Source organism: Cherax quadricarinatus, chromosome 92 (genome assembly GCF_038502225.1).
Source record: "Cherax quadricarinatus isolate ZL_2023a chromosome 92, ASM3850222v1, whole genome shotgun sequence".
Lineage (NCBI taxonomy): Eukaryota > Metazoa > Arthropoda > Malacostraca > Decapoda > Parastacidae > Cherax > Cherax quadricarinatus.
Genome location: NC_091383.1, coordinates 1,642,687 through 1,663,926, shown reverse-complemented (window position 1 = coordinate 1,663,926; position 21,240 = coordinate 1,642,687). Strand labels below are relative to the sequence as shown.

At 38.5% G+C, this 21,240-nt stretch overlaps 1 long non-coding RNA gene across 4 annotated transcripts; it reads left to right on the top strand.

Moving 5' to 3' along the window:
• The first annotated feature begins 1,612 nt into the window (after positions 1-1,612).
• LOC138855369 (uncharacterized) lies at positions 1,613-20,433 on the top strand. Of its 4 annotated transcripts, XR_011394598.1 has the most exons (5): positions 1,613-5,358; positions 5,893-5,987; positions 10,734-10,992; positions 11,927-12,042; positions 16,721-20,433. It is a non-coding gene; the product is annotated as an uncharacterized lncRNA (long non-coding RNA). The 4 variants fall into 4 exon arrangements; XR_011394599.1 differs by lacking the exon at positions 1,613-5,358 and having other exon boundaries at positions 5,959-10,992; positions 16,721-17,144; positions 17,915-20,433; XR_011394600.1 differs by lacking the exons at positions 5,893-5,987; positions 10,734-10,992 and having other exon boundaries at positions 1,614-5,358.
• The last annotated feature ends 807 nt before the right edge of the window (positions 20,434-21,240 follow it).

Sequence of the window (21,240 nt, the reverse complement as noted above, 5' to 3'; positions counted from 1 at the left end):
GTTGAATATTTTTCTCAATCCTGGGGAAGCCCTGTACTTGTAGGGTTTGTACAGCATCTGAAGACTGGGAGGCGCTGAGGGTTGATCTAAGGACATGGAGGATATAGCCAATATTAAGAGCCCTTCATTAACCCTTAAACTGTCCAAACACAGCTCTATGTGTGCTTGCATAGCACTCCGAATGTAGATCTGTTTTTTTTTTTACACGCTTTCAAATGGAGAAAATCAAGGTTGGAGTGCTATGCGCTTAACCCTTTGACTGTTTACGATGTATAAATACGTCTTACAAGCCAATGTTTCTGACGTATTTATACGCACAAATTCTAGCGGCTTCAAATCAAGCGGGAAAGGCCTGGTAGGCCTACATGAGAGAGAATGGGTCTCAGTGGTCAGTGTGCATCCTGTGAAAAAAATCTGGGACCCAGCGGTGCATTGTGGGAATGCCATCTTGTTACTCCATTTTCACCATGCCTCTCGGTAAGAAGTTCCTCACTCCTCGGCGGATTGGAGGTCTTTTGTTCCCAAGTGATAGCTCTAACAGCGATGAAAATATCAGTGACAGTGAATTCCAGGGTTTTGAAGTGAGTGTTACTGGAAAAAGTGCCCAGGATAACGTAATTAGTGATGAAAACCCAGATGACCCACAACCTTCCACCTCTGGTGCTGTGCCGGCTTCTTCACGTTCACGTTCGCCTGTACCAGGACGAAAGAGAAAACTATTTGGTCATGTACAACACCCAGATGATAGCAGTGAATGTGATAGTGATAGTGATAGTGATTTCAAGGTCATTGAAAGCAGTTCTAGTGACAGTGAGGGTGAATATTCCCCAGTGAAGCGGCAGTATGTACGACGTAGCATGCGGTCTGGTAGTGTTTCATGTTGTTCCAAGGGGAAGGAGAAACTCTGGGAGCACATCCCGTGGCCCTACACCATGACCTGATAGTGAAGATGACGATATTGTAACGATGGGTATGAATGATGCGAGTGAGGGAGCAGGCAGTGGTGGTGATAGTGAGGGTGGCACGGCCCATGTGGCACCATCAGCGGGCCACGCTACTACCCACGCTGCTGACTCTGCACAACAACCAGCCTCACCTGACCCCACACTCCCACAACCTGCACAACCACAACCACGGTACAATATCCAGACCCCACCAGCAGACCGCATCTGGGATTGGCAGGACGGTGACGAGTTTGTTCCCAGTCCCCATGACTTTGGTGAAACACAAAGTGGAATAAAGCCATCATGTCCACTTGGGAACAATGCCAGTGAACTGGACTGCTTTGAGTTATTCTTCGATGAACCCCTGATGGACATCATTGTCAGGGAAACAAACACATACTGTGATTACACCATGGCAAATACAATTCTCTCACCAAAATCACGGCTACACAAGTGGAAGGAGACAACTGTGGCAGAGATGTACCTATTTTTTGCCACAATAATGCTTATGCCACATGTGTATAAGCACACTGTCACCACATACTGGGCAACAGAACGCCTGATTTCAACTCCAGGTTTTAGTGACATTATAGGTGTCAATCGTTTCCTGATACTGTTACGTATGTTACACTTTTCAGACAAAACCAGGCCTGACAGAAGCAACAGGTTATATAAGATAAGAAATGTGTTTATGTACCTGAAACAAAAGTGCTGCACGTATTTTTATCCCTTCAGGAAGCTTGTTATTGATGAGTCCTTGATTTTATTCAAAGGAAGACTCTCATTCAAGCGATATATACCAAGCAAGAGGAAACGCTTTGGTATAAAGCTATTTGTACTGTGTGATTGCAGAAGTGGTCTAGTTTTGGATATCATTGTGTACACTGGCAGTAATACTTTGAGAGATACCATGAAGTTATTGGGTATCTCTGGTGATGTGGTTCGAACAATGATGGAACCATATCTTGGTAAGGGGCATATGTTATTTACTGATAACTGGTACACAAGCCCCTTACTCAGTGATTTCTTGCGAGTGAACTTAACAGACGTGTGTGGCACTGCGTCGTAATCGTAAACATATGCCAAGGTTCGACGCTGGCACTCGCAGAGGTGAGGTGCAAGCCTTTGCTGCCAATGACATCATGGCATTTCGGTGGCATGACAAACGTGATGTCACATTATTGACATCAGTTCACCGAAACGAAATGGTACACAGTGGCAGGCACAACAGAGAGACCAATGAACCCATTCTCAAGCCTGCAGCTGTCATGGTCTACAACCTCAATATGTGGACAAATGTGACATGCAGATTGGGTTTGCAGACTGTGTATGCAAGAGTTATAAGTGGTATATAAAACTTTTTTTCCATCTTGTTGATATCTCTATGCTGAATGCTTATAACATATACAAGTTGAAGACCAACAAAACACCAAAATATGGTGAATTTTGCTTGTCAGTAATCAGACAAATAATTGCAAAGTACCAAGGAGCAACACCTGCAATAGACCAGCGCCCACGAAATTACCAACACACGTCATCTTGTTTCAGGCCTGGTGATCACTACCCCATGCAACTGCCTCCTACTACTGCCAAGAAAAATGCTCAGAAGAGGTGTTATGTATGTACACATACCACAAAATGCCCAAAAACACGCAGACACTCGTTTTATGTGTGAGGAGTGTGAAGTGCCCCTCTGCATATACCCATGTTTCAAAGAGTTCCACAAGCTGCAGCAGTTCTAGGAACGTGTTCAGTGACTGTACATATGTATATATGTATTATGGAACAATAGTAATAAACATTGTTTTGTATTGTTTGTTTGTGTAAACAAAGTGTATACACAAACTAATAGTGATAAAGTTTGTTCTGTTATTGTGTTGTAAACAATGAGTGTATATTTGAACAATGCACCTTACATTGGTCTCACAGGCCACATAAGTTACCTGGAACAGAAAAATATTGAAAAATGCAAGAAACCTTTGAATTAGAGTAAAAGAATACTGGGTGGGCGGCAGTCGCCGCTGTTGCCATACGCACGTCACTTTCTGCAAACTTTGGGGCTCTTATATCTTGGTAAGTACTGATGGCAAAAAAATTTTTTTAGGCTTAACACTCAGAAAAATATTCCTAACATTTTCATAAGAAAAAATAATTTTTTTTTTTTCGAATATTTGGCGACATAGAATGACAGTTTGAGAGAGGGGCCTGAAACAGTCAAAGGGTTAAACGTAGATCTACGTTTGGACAGTGTAAACTTGTAGGGGGGTTAATGTTAAGCAATCAATTTCAACTACAAAATGAAGGACCAATCCAGTTTTTTAGATAGAGGCTATTGGCATCCAGGACCCTTTGAGGGGGTGAATGGCATCTTCACAGCTTATGGGTAATCTTTCAATATAAATAACCCACAAGGGTTAGTACCTGGTGTCCTATTAGCAAAGATTTCTATGAACTTTGAGCTGACCTTGCCATGTGTATTGGCTGGTCATTTTGTCTAGATATTGGGTTGAATTCCAGTTCCTGGCCCCAATGTGGTTAATTTACAGCTTCTGGGTCTTTCAGGGTTATGAGTGTTAGACAAGTGTCATGCTACATTACTGCAAAGGCTGAAGCCACAGCACCTGGGAAATGGGAGGGATGGAGTGTAATTAGGTTTAATCTGAGGAAAGGTCAGTAGCTGCTCAAATTCCTTGGGAACCTTCCTTGGCATGACCCTAATGGGTTTAGTGCTTAGTTCTGATTGCAATCAATTCCTTGGCATCATGACACTCCCTTGAAGGTTGGTTGTGGCATGAATGGAAGAAACTGCAGTAATATGGTTTATACATTAGGAGGAAGTGCTAAACCCACAGGGGTAATAAAGCACCTGGGGAATGGGAAGCAATCTTCAAATATGGGTCAATTTGTCACTACTCTTACTAACTGTTATTCTCTCCAGCCTTGCTAGTTTCTTATCAATCATATTAAACCTTTAGCACACCCTTTCCTGGAGACCTGTATGACCCTTGTGGGTTTAGAATGTTGTGATATAAGATGGGAAATACTAAACCCTTAGGGGCATATAGCTAAGAGGTAATTAGGTGTGCTTATAGGAACAAATAATTCCTCTACATCCTTGAAGAGAATAAATTAATACAGGCTTGTACCTTCTAGTCGTAAGTTGTTTAGGTAAAGTGATAAACCCATAGGGTCATTGTTTGAATGCAAGGCAGTTGTGTTTTGTCCAAGAGGCACCTTGGATCAAGGCATCTCTTGGGATGCATAGCTCTGATTTCAGTGCCTGACAGGTCATAAGACTGACCATTGTCAGGACTGCCCTGGTGAATAAAAGTACTGCAGTGATCTAATTTCAGGTCTACTGCAGTGCTTTAAATATTCAGCAGTTAGATTAATTTCTGATTGTCTATCTGGGGGGTGTTCTGGGGGTCAACTACCCCACAACCCAGTCCTTGACCAGGGCTGATTTTCTGAAATTTACATAGACAAAAAACTTAAGGGCAAAGGAAACAAATACTATTTCATTAGCATTTTATTAGTGCCAAAATTAATCACAAGTGTGGAGAAAAAAAATTATGCAGTCTAACTTAGCAACTAAAAGATACAGGGCAGTTACCAAAGTTAATGATTAGGTTGAGACTCTATGTCACCTGTAGTCAAGAATACTTTAGTCACTATTTTAAGTCAATATACTGTGTACAAAATACATACACATTTACATCCATGTACATGCACTTGCTTGATGAACACACCTTGAGTGACACAGAAGATACAGATGTTACAGGCAGGTGTTTATCCTGTAAGGGTCATAGTGCCATATATTTAAGACTTAATTTTGCAATTAGTACAAGTTTAGCAAACAAAATTGCTTCATAAGCTAAGGTTCCAAGACTCCTAAAAAATATTTACAAAGTACGTATACGAAGCAAATAAATTTCACAATCAATTCACATGGAAATTTTACAGAGGGCAATTGTCATGCAAGTTTGTTTTATTGCTTCTAGAAAACTGACTACAGTGGTACCTCGAATTTCGGCCTTAATTCGTTCCAGAAGGCTGTTCAAGTGCCGTTACCGAACGAATTTGTTCCCATAAGGAATAATATAAATTAGATTAATCCATTTCAGACCCCCCAAAATACACTTACAAAAGCACTTACAAAATTGTTTGTAAGTTGGGAGCTGTTCAAAATTCGAGGTACCACTGTGCATGTGTTTTACAGTACATATTTGATGTCTAAACACTACAAAATTTAAAATGTTTATAACCTGTTCATGGTTACAGGGATCAGCATCCCTGTGGCCCAGTCCACAACCAGGCATCTTTGTGGCAGTCTAGGACCAAGCATCTTCAGTGGGAAAGGTGATAATACAGGAAGCAGTTTGAAAGGAGAATTGTCAAGTGAAATTATAAATGTGTAAGGTTTATTAGAAATCATGCATGTTTGTGAGACATATATCTGTATATATGGTATATATAGTAAAATTAAGCAATAAACTAATGTGGGTTATCCCACACATTCTTGAACTGCTGATTTACCTACACTACCTAAAATTAGTCTTACACACATTTATGACACTGAAATAGTAGCTGTCTATGTGGTTTGTCTACCATCATAAAATATATACTGCATATAAATTATCACTAATAAAAGCAGAACTGGTCAACACTTAAGGTACTAGCACTTGATCATTATTATAATCATCATGAATAATACACAGCTAGAATGCCGCTCCCATCACTAACTATTCAGCAATATAAATGATAAGTCGCATGTTAGCCATGAAATAATGGTCATCTCTTATTAAGGCATAGCTGTTTGAATCTAGGTTTACTGTTTTTTCTTATTATAATAATTCAAGCATAAAAAATAGTAAAACTTAAAATAAATTTAAAAATAAACTTGATGGCTTAAGAATTAAGAGATGTCATAGTATTTTATGTTCACCAGCCCACCACGATGAGGTCTGCGACTACGGACTGGACAGGGGGTAAATCGTCCGAAGGAAAAGTCTTTGTTGCGTGGAACCCCAAACCACGAACCTGGTATGTAACGACATAATCTTAGTAAATAAGACAATGCTACTACATACCAGAGGTACTTTAGGATTATGGGTGGTAGCTAGGTTACCACTCACAATCTCTCACCAGCAGCAAGCTGCTGATGATATGCTGGTGATCCACAAGATGTGGCATTGAGGGAAAGATCAGTAAAAACAGTAGAAAGAGAATAAAAGATTAAGATTATATGTTGGAGATAAAGGCATGTGAACATAGTTCACTGCCTGAGGTATGTGGACAGTGTCCAGCTACCTAAAACAATTATTCAGTCCACTGTCTGGTAAACCAGAAATTCCTATAGCAGTGCAAATTGGGTGATCACAATACTAATCCCCTGTTCCCAGCTCAAACAAAGCTCTCCCTTCCATCTGAAATGATTGACTGAGATTACAGTATGCTATAACAGCTGATGGATGTCTCAACGACCCTGTGACCTGTTTCTGGAGTTTTTTGTAACCTCTCAGCCTGGCCATTTTTTGATTGCCTATTTAACTATGGTGTTACTGCTCGCAATCCACTGGCCCACATACCCATAACAGCCTGCTTGATCCAGCACTTGGAAAATATAATACTAATTCAGTTCTCCCATAATTTTTGGAGCAATTCTTCTGTCACTATTTCTGATACATTGTTAGTAGCAGGTAAATAATCTTGGGAGATTGACACTGTTTGTTCATCATCTCCAAGTTTTCTTTAACACATTGGCCATTCCCACACAAAGGTAGGGTGACCCAAAAAAGAAGAAACACTTTGACCATCATTCATTCTATTGCTCTCTTCACAGAGGCAAGCCGATACTACATCTCAGTTGTCTCTCCAAACTGCAAATCCGCCCACCCCTCCTTCAGAGCGTACGCACTGTGCTTCCAACCTTCAGGATTCAAATGTGAATCATTTCAAAAGCTCTCACATTGCTCATGCTCCAATAGTTCGTCAAATTCGAAATGCCATTGGCTTCCACTCCTAACACGCAACCACATGCCTGCTTGTTGTCCAGGCTCCTCACACAAAACCTCCTTTATGCACTCCCTCAAAACCTTGCATAGGACTACCCCTACGCTGCCTTCTTTCCACTACAGATACGTATTCTCTCCAAGTCATCCTATTTTGCTCCACCTTTCTAAATGTAAAAACTCTCCTCTGCCCTCTGGATAATGCTTTTAGTAACCTCACAGATAGTAATCTAAAAGTGACAAATTCTCTGCATAATATTCACACCACAATGCCATCAGACATGGCATCTCTATTGTCTCCAGTGTCCTCCTCATTGCAAAATTCACAACCAATGCTTCACACCCATATAACTGTTTTTATCACTATACTCCGAAATATTCCCTTGGATCCACGGATAATGTTCTCTCTCCACAGGTGCCTCACTGCACCACCCACCTTTTCTGCTTCAATTCTATAGTTCACTTTGTCTATCATAGATTCATCTGCTGATAAGTCCACTCCCAAATATCTACCACATTTAATTCGTCCATAATACCTTCCTCCAATCTGATATCCAAACTTTCATTGCCTAAATTTTTTATCCTCATCACTGTGCGCTCTCCTATCTTCACTTATAATTTCCTTGTACATACTCTGCCGATGATACGCTGGTGATCCACAAGATGTGGCGTTGAGGGAAAGATCAGAAGAAACAATAGTAAGAGAATAAAAGATTAAGATTACATGATTGAGTTAAAGGCATGTGAACATAGTTCACTGCCTGAGGTATGTGGACAGTGTCCAGCTACCTAAAACAATTATTCAGTCCACTGTCTGGTAAACCAGAAATTCCTATAGTACATAGTGTGAACTGGGTCCCCACAATATTAGTCTCCTGTTCCCAGCTCAACCAAAACTCTCCCTCCCTTCCCTCCAACTGAGACGATTGACTGCGATTACATTATGCCGTAACAACTGATGGATGTCTTGACGACCCTATGACCTGTTGCTGAAGTTTTCGTAACCATGCAACCTGGCCATTTTCTGTTGATTTGCCTGTTTAACTAGGGTGTTACCGTTGGCAATCCAAAGGACCACATATCCTTAACAGCCTGCTTAATCCAGCACTAGGAAAATATAACGATCCAGTTTTCCCATAATTTTTTTTTAACAATTGTTCTGTCGCATTGCTGGTAGTAGGTAAATAATCTTGCGACATTGACACTGTTCATCGACTCCAAATGTTTTAGCACACTGGCAGATTCCCACCAAGGCAGGGTGACCTAAAAAAGAAGAAACACTTGCACCATCATTTATTCTATCGCTCTCTTGACCGAGGCGAGCTGATATTACAGTTCAGATTTTTCTTTAAACTGCAAATTCCCCCACCCCTGAAGGCACTGTGTTTCCCACATTCAGGAGTCAAATCCAGCTAACCAGTTCTCATGAATCCCTTCACAGAATATCACCTTGTTCACACTCCAACAGCTCCTCAAATACCAAATCCAACTGGCCTCCACTCCTAACTTGCTCACATGCCTGCTGGTTGTCCAAATGCCTCGTATAGAAATCCTCCTTTAGGCACTCCCTGTAACCTCTCATAGGACGACCCTTATCCTGCCTTCCTTCTTCTATGGTTATACTCTCGATGCCATCATATTTTAATCCACCTCTCTATATGTCAAAACCCTCCTCTGCCCATTAGATAATACTTTTAGTAACCCCGCACAATCTAATCTTCATGCCAGAAATTCTCTGCATAATATTGACATCACACACTGCCCTCAGATACGGCATCTCCACTGTCCGCTCACAAATACTTGAATACGTCCAATTCCTCTATATTCCCTTCCCCCCATCTGATATCTAATCTTCGCTTAAATTTCCTGTTACCTTCATTACCTTGCTATTTCCTATGTTCATCTCTAAATTCCTTTCACATACCCCCCCAAATTCGTCCAACAACCTTTGCAACTTCCCTTCAGAATCTATCAGCACATTATCATCAGCATAAAGCAACTTTGAAAATTCTCACTTTGTATCAGATCTAAAATATTTTAATCCCACACTTCACAACACTAGCATATTCACATTTTTGTAACTCCATCTAGAAATATATTAATCAACTACACATCTCAGCTGTTAGTGGACATGCGTGGTACAGTAGTGGATATGCTTGGTACAGAAGGGACATGCTTCGTACAGTAATGGACATGCTTGGTACAATAGTGGACATGCCTGGTACAGTAGTGGACATGCTTGGTACAGAAGGAACATGCTTGATAGAGTAGTGGACATGGTAGATACAGAACTGGACATGCTTGGTACAGTAATGGACATGCTTGGTACAGTAGTGGACATGCATGGTATAGAAGTGGACATGCTTGGTGCAGTAGTGGACATGCTTGGTGCAGTAGTGGACATGCTTGGTGCAGTAGTGGACATGCTTGATATAGTGAACATGCTTGGTATAGAGGACATGCCTAAAATCGTAATAGACAAAATATCCCTGGTATATCTGGGTAATAATTGTGGTAGTGGTGATAATTGTGGTAGTATTCGTAATTGTGGTATTGATTGTAATTGTGGTAGAGGTGATTTTGGTAATGGTGGTAAAAGGGTACATAGTAACACTTGAATTTTAAGTGTGGTACAGTGAAGCTACCTCAAATATCTATTAATAAATAATTTCTCATCACGAATCAAATAAAAAATTCCTTAAATGAAAATATTCTACGTAGATCTGATTAATATACAACAAATTATATAAATACAGATTTATGAACATATACATTATATGAACATATACATTATATTAATAATTTTACTCAGAAACACAAAAATCAAAGATATATTTTTTTGTTTACCTGGAGAGTTTACCTGGAGATACAGTCAGAGCCAACAATATTGACGATACAGAAAACGCTGAAAACCTATATACGCATATTATGGAAAAAATTAACATTCCACAAAAACATGAAAAATGACCAGACAGGAAGACAATAAATTTTAATTTAGAATAAATGAATAAAAAATTTTGAAAGTTGAACAATGTAATTAATATTAGTCTGTAAATAACAACAGCCTGTAAACATTGATTAGGCTGTAAGTACCCTATAAACAAACATTAAGCTGTAAACATTAATATAGTACAGTATGAAGTAAACATTATGCAGTGAATAACACTAGACTGTAAACATTAATATATTAAATAAACATTAATTAACAGTTAACATTTTGCCTGTAAACAGTCTATAAAATTTAAACATTAGACTGAAAAATAAACATTAGGCTGAAAAATAAACATTAGGCTGAAAAGTAAACATTATCCTGTAAATATTATAATTTAAACATAAGGCTGTATATATTATGCTGAAAAGTAAACATTAAACTGTAAATATTATGCTGAAAAGTAAACATTAAGCTGAAAAGTAAACATTAAGCTGAAAAGTAAACATTATCCTGTAAATATTATAATTTAAACATAAGGCTGTATATATTATGCTGAAAAGTAAACATTAAACTGTAAATATTATGCTGAAAAGTAAACATTAAGCTGAAAAGTAAACATTAAGCTGAAAAGTAAACATTAAGCTGTAAAAATTAGGTTCGAAACAAAACATATGTCTGGAAATAACATAACAGGCTATAAACATTAGTTATTCAATCAACTGCAAAAATTAGGATGAAAAAATTACATAAATAGGCTGTAAACATTAGGTATTAATTAGGCAGTAAACAGCCTATAAACAATAGGCTGTATATATAAAAACAGAAAATTATCAATCTCATTATAAGGTACTCAGGGACCTCGGACCCCAGGAGGGACTTCAGGTGAGAGATCTCATGGCCCATGTCTGAGGGACTTTAGGGGCCCCAGGTGAAGGACTATATGGACCCTATAACCCACGATAGGAACCTCGGAGACCCTGCACCCTAGGTGAGGGACCTATGGAACCCTTAGTAGTGACATTAGGGCTCCAGATGAGGGACCTCAAGAGCCCCAAGGTGTGAAGGACCTCAAGAGCCCTCAGATTGAGGAACAACAGGACCACAGGTGAGGGACCTAATGGCTTTTAGATGTCAATGACCATAAGGGGCCCCCAGATGAAAAGAATATCAAAGCCACATATATAAAGGACCTTAGGGTCCCCAGATATAAGGGACGTCAGGACCACCAGATTTAAGGGACCTCAGTGCCCCATGCAACTGGGCTCCAAAGGTCAGTTTAGTATAAAAAAAAAACATTAGAGAGGTCAAATTATTACAACTACTTCTACTACCACTATTATTATTACTACTACTTCTACTATTACTATTATTAAAAATAAGCACTAACCATATATGATTCATACACAAAATACACCAATAATATACAAATTAACATTTACAAAATATTAACATTTATAACATTGTTATACCTTAACTTTTTCCATTTATGACAATAAAATGATAATCATAAATACATACAAGAAATATTTAATATAATAATATAAATTAATATTTATGAAATTTTATATACGCCAGAAATAATACAAATTTTATAAATATTTTACATCTTATAAATATATTAAATAAATGTCATATTAATATACATCAGTAAAATGGATATTAACAGTGGACAATAAATTCATATTATTTAATATACAGTACATCATAAATTTATATTACTGAAGGTTCACATACCATGGAAAATTTATATTTCACATAATAGTTAACTTATCCCAACTATTATGACAAATAATTGTTAACTAGTATGTTAACTTTCCCAACTACTATGATAAATAATTGTTATCTATTATGCCACTCCACTTACTACCCATTCAGTAATATATAAAAAAAAAAACATGTCGCATGTTGGCCATGAAATACGCATTTATCTCTAATTCAAATGTAAGATGAAAATTTAGAAAATTTAAAAAATTAAATTTAAAAATAATGATTTGATTGCTAAAAATTTAAGAATTGTTATAGTATTTCATGTTCACCAGCCCACCCCGATGAGGTCTGCGACTACGGACTGGACAGGGGGTAAATCGTCCGAAGGCAAATCCCTTGTTGCCAAAGGAAAAGTCTTTGTTGCGTGGAACCCCAAACCACGAACCTGGTATGTAACGACATAATCTTAGTAAATAAGACAATGCTACTACATACCAGAGGTACTTTAGGATTATGGGTGGTAGCTAGGTTACCACTCACAATCTCTCACCAGCAGCAAGCTGCTGATGATATGCTGGTGATCCACAAGATGTGGCATTGAGGGAAAGATCAGTAAAAACAGTAGAAAGAGAATAAAAGATTAAGATTATATGTTGGAGATAAAGGCATGTGAACATAGTTCACTGCCTGAGGTATGTGGACAGTGTCCAGCTACCTAAAACAATTATTCAGTCCACTGTCTGGTAAACCAGAAATTCCTATAGCAGTGCAAATTGGGTGATCACAATACTAATCCCCTGTTCCCAGCTCAAACAAAGCTCTCCCTTCCATCTGAAATGATTGACTGAGATTACAGTATGCTATAACAGCTGATGGATGTCTCAACGACCCTGTGACCTGTTTCTGGAGTTTTTTGTAACCTCTCAGCCTGGCCATTTTTTGATTGCCTATTTAACTATGGTGTTACTGCTCGCAATCCACTGGCCCACATACCCATAACAGCCTGCTTGATCCAGCACTTGGAAAATATAATACTAATTCAGTTCTCCCATAATTTTTGGAGCAATTCTTCTGTCACTATTTCTGATACATTGTTAGTAGCAGGTAAATAATCTTGGGAGATTGACACTGTTTGTTCATCATCTCCAAGTTTTCTTTAACACATTGGCCATTCCCACACAAAGGTAGGGTGACCCAAAAAAGAAGAAACACTTTGACCATCATTCATTCTATTGCTCTCTTCACAGAGGCAAGCCGATACTACATCTCAGTTGTCTCTCCAAACTGCAAATCCGCCCACCCCTCCTTCAGAGCGTACGCACTGTGCTTCCAACCTTCAGGATTCAAATGTGAATCATTTCAAAAGCTCTCACATTGCTCATGCTCCAATAGTTCGTCAAATTCGAAATGCCATTGGCTTCCACTCCTAACACGCAACCACATGCCTGCTTGTTGTCCAGGCTCCTCACACAAAACCTCCTTTATGCACTCCCTCAAAACCTTGCATAGGACTACCCCTACGCTGCCTTCTTTCCACTACAGATACGTATTCTCTCCAAGTCATCCTATTTTGCTCCACCTTTCTAAATGTAAAAACTCTCCTCTGCCCTCTGGATAATGCTTTTAGTAACCTCACAGATAGTAATGTAAAAGTGAGAAATTCTCTGCATAATATTCACACCACAATGTCATCAGACATGGCATCTCTATTGTCTTCAGCGTCCTCCTCATTGCAAAATTCACAACCAATGCTTCACACCCATATAACTGTTTTTATCACTATACTCCGAAATATTCCCTTGGATCCACGGATAATGTTCTCTCTCCACAGGTGCCTCACTGCACCACCCACCTTTTCTGCTTCAATTCTATAGTTCACTTTGTCTATCATAGATTCATCTGCTGATAAGTCCACTCCCAAATATCTACCACATTTAATTCGTCCATAATACCTTCCTCCAATCTGATATCCAAACTTTCATTGCCTAAATTTTTTATCCTCATCACTGTGCGCTCTCCTATCTTCACTTATAATTTCCTTGTACATACTCTGCCGATGATACGCTGGTGATCCACAAGATGTGGCGTTGAGGGAAAGATCAGAAGAAACAATAGTAAGAGAATAAAAGATTAAGATTACATGATTGAGTTAAAGGCATGTGAACATAGTTCACTGCCTGAGGTATGTGGACAGTGTCCAGCTACCTAAAACAATTATTCAGTCCACTGTCTGGTAAACCAGAAATTCCTATAGTACATAGTGTGAACTGGGTCCCCACAATATTAGTCTCCTGTTCCCAGCTCAACCAAAACTCTCCCTCCCTTCCCTCCAACTGAGACGATTGACTGCGATTACATTATGCCGTAACAACTGATGGATGTCTTGACGACCCTATGACCTGTTGCTGAAGTTTTCGTAACCATGCAACCTGGCCATTTTCTGTTGATTTGCCTGTTTAACTAGGGTGTTACCGTTGGCAATCCAAAGGACCACATATCCTTAACAGCCTGCTTAATCCAGCACTAGGAAAATATAACGATCCAGTTTTCCCATAATTTTTTTTTAACAATTGTTCTGTCGCATTGCTGGTAGTAGGTAAATAATCTTGCGACATTGACACTGTTCATCGACTCCAAATGTTTTAGCACACTGGCAGATTCCCACCAAGGCAGGGTGACCTAAAAAAGAAGAAACACTTGCACCATCATTTATTCTATCGCTCTCTTGACCGAGGCGAGCTGATATTACAGTTCAGATTTTTCTTTAAACTGCAAATTCCCCCACCCCTGAAGGCACTGTGTTTCCCACATTCAGGAGTCAAATCCAGCTAACCAGTTCTCATGAATCCCTTCACAGAATATCACCTTGTTCACACTCCAACAGCTCCTCAAATACCAAATCCAACTGGCCTCCACTCCTAACTTGCTCACATGCCTGCTGGTTGTCCAAATGCCTCGTATAGAAATCCTCCTTTAGGCACTCCCTGTAACCTCTCATAGGACGACCCTTATCCTGCCTTCCTTCTTCTATGGTTATACTCTCGATGCCATCATATTTTAATCCACCTCTCTATATGTCAAAACCCTCCTCTGCCCATTAGATAATACTTTTAGTAACCCCGCACAATCTAATCTTCATGCCAGAAATTCTCTGCATAATATTGACATCACACACTGCCCTCAGATACGGCATCTCCACTGTCCGCTCACAAATACTTGAATACGTCCAATTCCTCTATATTCCCTTCCCCCCATCTGATATCTAATCTTCGCTTAAATTTCCTGTTACCTTCATTACCTTGCTATTTCCTATGTTCATCTCTAAATTCCTTTCACATACCCCCCCAAATTCGTCCAACAACCTTTGCAACTTCCCTTCAGAATCTATCAGCACATTATCATCAGCATAAAGCAACTTTGAAAATTCTCACTTTGTATCAGATCTAAAATATTTTAATCCCACACTTCACAACACTAGCATATTCACATTTTTGTAACTCCATCTAGAAATATATTAATCAACTACACATCTCAGCTGTTAGTGGACATGCGTGGTACAGTAGTGGATATGCTTGGTACAGAAGGGACATGCTTCGTACAGTAATGGACATGCTTGGTACAATAGTGGACATGCCTGGTACAGTAGTGGACATGCTTGGTACAGAAGGAACATGCTTGATAGAGTAGTGGACATGGTAGATACAGAACTGGACATGCTTGGTACAGTAATGGACATGCTTGGTACAGTAGTGGACATGCATGGTATAGAAGTGGACATGCTTGGTGCAGTAGTGGACATGCTTGGTGCAGTAGTGGACATGCTTGGTGCAGTAGTGGACATGCTTGATATAGTGAACATGCTTGGTATAGAGGACATGCCTAAAATCATAATAGACAAAATATCCCTGGTATATCTGGGTAATAATTGTGGTAGTGGTGATAATTGTGGTAGTATTCGTAATTGTGGTATTGATTGTAATTGTGGTAGAGGTTGTGATTTTGGTAATGGTGGTAAAAGGGTACATAGTAACACTTGAATTTTAAGTGTGGTACAGTGAAGCTACCTCAAATATCTATTAATAAATAATTTCTCATCACGAATCAAATAAAAAATTCCTTAAATGAAAATATTCTACGTAGATCTGATTAATATACAACAAATTATATAAATACAGATTTATGAACATATACATTATATGAACATATACATTATATTAATAATTTTACTCAGAAACACAAAAATCAAAGATATATTTTTTTGTTTACCTGGAGAGTTTACCTGGAGATACAGTCAGAGCCAACAATATTGACGATACGAAAAACGCTGAAAACCTATATACGCATATTATGGAAAAAATTAACATTCCACAAAAACATGAAAAATGACCAGACAGGAAGACAATAAATTTTAATTTAGAATAAATGAATAAAAAATTTTGAAAGTTGAACAATGTAATTAATATTAGTCTGTAAATAACAACAGCCTGTAAACATTGATTAGGCTGTAAGTACCCTATAAACAAACATTAAGCTGTAAACATTAATATAGTACAGTATGAAGTAAACATTATGCAGTGAATAACACTAGACTGTAAACATTAATATATTAAATAAACATTAATTAACAGTTAACATTTTGCCTGTAAACAGTCTATAAAATTTAAACATTAGAAAAATAAACATTACTGAAAAATAAACATTAAAAAGTAAAAACATTTAAACATAGGCTGTATATATTAAAAAGTAAACATTAGTAAATATTATGCTGAAAAGTAAACATTATCATTAAGCTGTAAATATTATAATTTAAACATAAGGCTGTATATATTATGCTGAAAAGTAAACATTAAACTGTAAATATTATGCTGAAAAGTAAACATTAAGCTGAAAAGTAAACATTAAGCTGAAAAGTAAACATTAAGCTGTAAAAATTAGGTTCGAAACAAAACATATGTCTGGAAATAACATAACAGGCTATAAACATTAGTTATTCAATCAACTGCAAAAATTAGGATGAAAAAATTACATAAATAGGCTGTAAACATTAGGTATTAATTAGGCAGTAAACAGCCTATAAACAATAGGCTGTATATATAAAAACAGAAAATTATCAATCTCATTATAAGGTACTCAGGGACCTCGGACCCCAGGAGGGACTTCAGGTGAGAGATCTCATGGCCCATGTCTGAGGGACTTTAGGGGCCCCAGGTGAAGGACTATATGGACCCTATAACCCACGATAGGAACCTCGGAGACCCTGCACCCTAGGTGAGGGACCTATGGAACCCTTAGTAGTGACATTAGGGCTCCAGATGAGGGACCTCAAGAGCCCCAAGGTGTGAAGGACCTCAAGAGCCCTCAGAGTGAGGAACAACAGGACCACAGGTGAGGGACCTAATGGCTTTTAGATGTCAATGACCATAAGGGGCCCCCAGATGAAAAGAATATCAAAGCCACATATATAAAGGACCTTAGGGCCCCCAGATATAAGGGACGTCAGGACCACCAGATTTAAGGGACCTCAGTGCCCCATGCAACTGGGCTCCAAAGGTCAGTTTAGTATAAAAAAAAAAACATTAGAGAGGTCAAATTATTACAACTACTTCTACTACCACTATTATTATTACTACTACTTCTACTATTACTATTATTAAAAATAAGCACTAAGCATATATGATTCATACACAAAATACACCAATAATATACAAATTAACATTTACAAAATATTAACATTTATAACATTGTTATACCTTAACTTTTTCCATTTATGACATTAAAATGATAATCATAAATACATACAAGAAATATTTAATATAATAATATAAATTAATATTTATGAAATTTTATATACGCCAGAAATAATACAAATTTTATAAATATTTTACATCTTATAAATATATTAAATAAATGTCATATTAATATACATCAGTAAAATGGATATTAACAGTGGACAATAAATTCATATTATTTAATATACAGTACATCATAAATTTATATTACTGAAGGTTCACATACCATGGAAAATTTATATTTCACATAATAGTTAACTTATCCCAACTATTATGACAAATAATTGTTAACTAGTATGTTAACTTTCCCAACTACTATGATAAATAATTGTTATCTATTATGCCACTCCACTTACTACCCATTCAGTAATATATAAAAAAAAAAACATGTCGCATGTTGGCCATGAAATACGCATTTATCTCTAATTCAAATGTAAGATGAAAATTTAGAAAATTTAAAAAATTAAATTTAAAAATAATGATTTGATTGCTAAAAATTTAAGAATTGTTATAGTATTTCATGTTCACCAGCCCACCCCGATGAGGTCTGCGACTACGGACTGGACAGGGGGTAAATCGTCCGAAGGCAAATCCCTTGTTGCCAAAGGAAAAGTCTTTGTTGCGTGGAACCCCAAACCACGAACCTGGTATGTAACGACATAATCTTAGTAAATAAGACAATGCTACTACATACCAGAGGTACTTTAGGATTATGGGTGGTAGCTAGGTTACCACTCACAATCTCTCACCAGCAGCAAGCTGCTGATGATATGCTGGTGATCCACAAGATGTGGCATTGAGGGAAAGATCAGTAAAAACAGTAGAAAGAGAATAAAAGATTAAGATTATATGTTGGAGATAAAGGCATGTGAACATAGTTCACTGCCTGAGGTATGTGGACAGTGTCCAGCTACCTAAAACAATTATTCAGTCCACTGTCTGGTAAACCAGAAATTCCTATAGCAGTGCAAATTGGGTGATCACAATACTAATCCCCTGTTCCCAGCTCAAACAAAGCTCTCCCTTCCATCTGAAATGATTGACTGAGATTACAGTATGCTATAACAGCTGATGGATGTCTCAACGACCCTGTGACCTGTTTCTGGAGTTTTTTGTAACCTCTCAGCCTGGCCATTTTTTGATTGCCTATTTAACTATGGTGTTACTGCTGGCAATCCACTGGCCCACATACCCATAACAGCCTGCTTGATCCAGCACATGAAAAATATATTAATTCAAGTTTCCCCATAATTTTTTTAACAATTCTTCTGTCACTATTTCTGATACATTGTTAGTAGCAGGTAAATAATCTTGGGAGATTGACACTGTTTGTTCATCATCACCAAACTTTTTTTAACACATTCGCCATTCCCACACTAAGGTAGGGTGACCCAAGAAAGAAGAAACACTTTCACCATCATTCATTCTATCGCTCTCTTCACAGAGGCGAGCCAATACAACATCTCAATTGCCTCTCCAAACTGCAAATCCGCCCACCCCTCCTTCAGAGCGTACGCACTGTGCTTCCAGCCTTCAGGATTCAAATCTGGCTACCCAGTTTCCTGAACCCCTTCACAAACTGTCACCTTGCTCATGCTGCAATAGCTCATCAAATTCCAAATGCCATTGGCTTCCACTCCTAACATGCAATCACATGCCTGCTTGTTGTCCAGGCTCCTCACACAAAACCTCCTTTATGCACTCCCTCAAAACCTTTCTTAGGATGACCCCTACCCTGCCTTCCACTACAGATATTCTCTCTAAGTCATCCCTCTGCCCTCTGGATAATACTTTTAGCAACCCCACACATAGTATTCTCAAAGCAACAAATTCTCTGCATAATATTCACACCACACATTGCCGTCAGATATGGCATCTCCATTGTCTCCAGCCTCCTCCTCATTGTAACACTAACAACCAATGCTTCACACCCATATAAGAGTGTTTGTCATTTTACTATATTTCCCTCTTTGGATCCATGGATAATGTTGTCTCCACACGTGTCAATGCACCAACCACCTTCTCTCCTTCAGTTCTACAGTTCACTTTGTCTATCTTAGATTCATCTACTGATAAGTCCACTCCCAAATAGCTGAAGACATTTAATTCCCCCATAATACCTTCCTCCAATCTGATATCCAATCTTTCATTGCCTAAATTTTTTATCCTCATCACCGTGCTCTTTCCTACGTTCACTTTTAATTTCCTTCTACATACCCTGCCGATGTTACGCTGGCGATCCACAAGATGTGGCATTGACGGAAAGATCAGAAGAAACAGTATTAAGAGAACAAAAGATTAAGAATATGTGACTGAGATAAAGGCATGTGAACACAGTTCACTGCCTGAGGTTTGTGGACAGTGTCCAACTACCTAAAACAATTATTCAGTCTACTGTCTGGTAAACCAGAAATTCCTGTAGAGCTGTTCCCAGCTCAAACAAAACTCTCCCTCCCCCTCCTACCATTTGAAATGATTGACTGTTACTCTGTGACCTGTTTCTGGAGGTTTCGTAACCATGCAACCTGGCCATTTTCTGTTGATTGCCTGTTTAACTAGGGTATTACTGTTGGCAATCCACTGGCCCACATATCCATAACAGCCTGCTTGATCCAGCACTTGGAAAATATAATAATCCAGTTTCCCCATAATTTTTTTAACAATTGTTCTGTCACATTGCTGGTAGTAGGTAAATAATCTTCGGAGACTGACACTGTTCATCGTCTCCAAATTATTTTTAAGACACTGACTATTTCTTAACAAGGTACGGTGACTCAAAAAAGAAGAAACCCTTACACCATCATTCATTCTATCACTCTCTTTTCAGATGTGAACCAATATTACAGTTCAGATTTTTCTCCAAACTGCAAATCCTCCCACCCCTCCATCAGAGTGTAGGCACTGTGTTTCCCACCTTCAGGACTCAAATCCAGCTAAGCAGTTTTTGTGAATACCTTCACAAAATGTCACCCTCACACTCCAACAGCTCATCCAATTCCAAATACAATTGGCCTCTACTCCTAACATGCTCACAAATGCCTACTGGTTGTCCAAGCCCCTCACGCACAAAATCTCCTTTACCTGCTCCCTGCAAACTTTCATAGGACGACCCCTACCCTGCCTTCCTTCCACTATAGTTATACTCTCCAAATCATTATATCTTGCTCCACCTCTCTAAATGTCCAAAGCACCTCAACAACTCCTCCTCTGCCCTCTGGATAATACGTTTAGTAACCTCACACATCCTAATCTGCAAGCTACAAATTCTCTGCATAATATTCACACCACACACTGCCCTCAGATATGGCATCTCCAGTCTCCAGCCTCCTCCTCTCTGCAACATTCACAACCAATGCTTCACACCCATATAAGAGTGTTGGTATCACTGTACTCTCATATATCCCCCTCTTTGCTTCCATGGGTAGTGTTCTGTCTCCACAGATGCCTCAATGCACCACCCACTTTTTCTCCTTTAATTCTATAGTTCACTTTGTCTTTCTTGAATTTATCTGCTGAGAAATCCACTCCCAAATATCTGAACACATTTACTTCCTCCATACTACCTTCCTCCAATCTGATACCCAATCTTTCATTGCTTAAATTTTTGTTACCCTCATCACCTTGCTCTTTCCAATGTTCATTTTTAATTTCCTTCTACATACCTTCCCAAATTCATCCAACAACTTCTGCAACTTCTCTCCAGAGTCTATCAAAAGCACAGTATCATCAGCATAAAGGAACTGAAAACTCTCACTTTGTATCAGATCCAAAATATTTTAATCTGACACGTCTGCACAACACTTGCGTTCACTTTTATAACTCCATCTATAAATATCTTAACCAACCATATGTCTTAG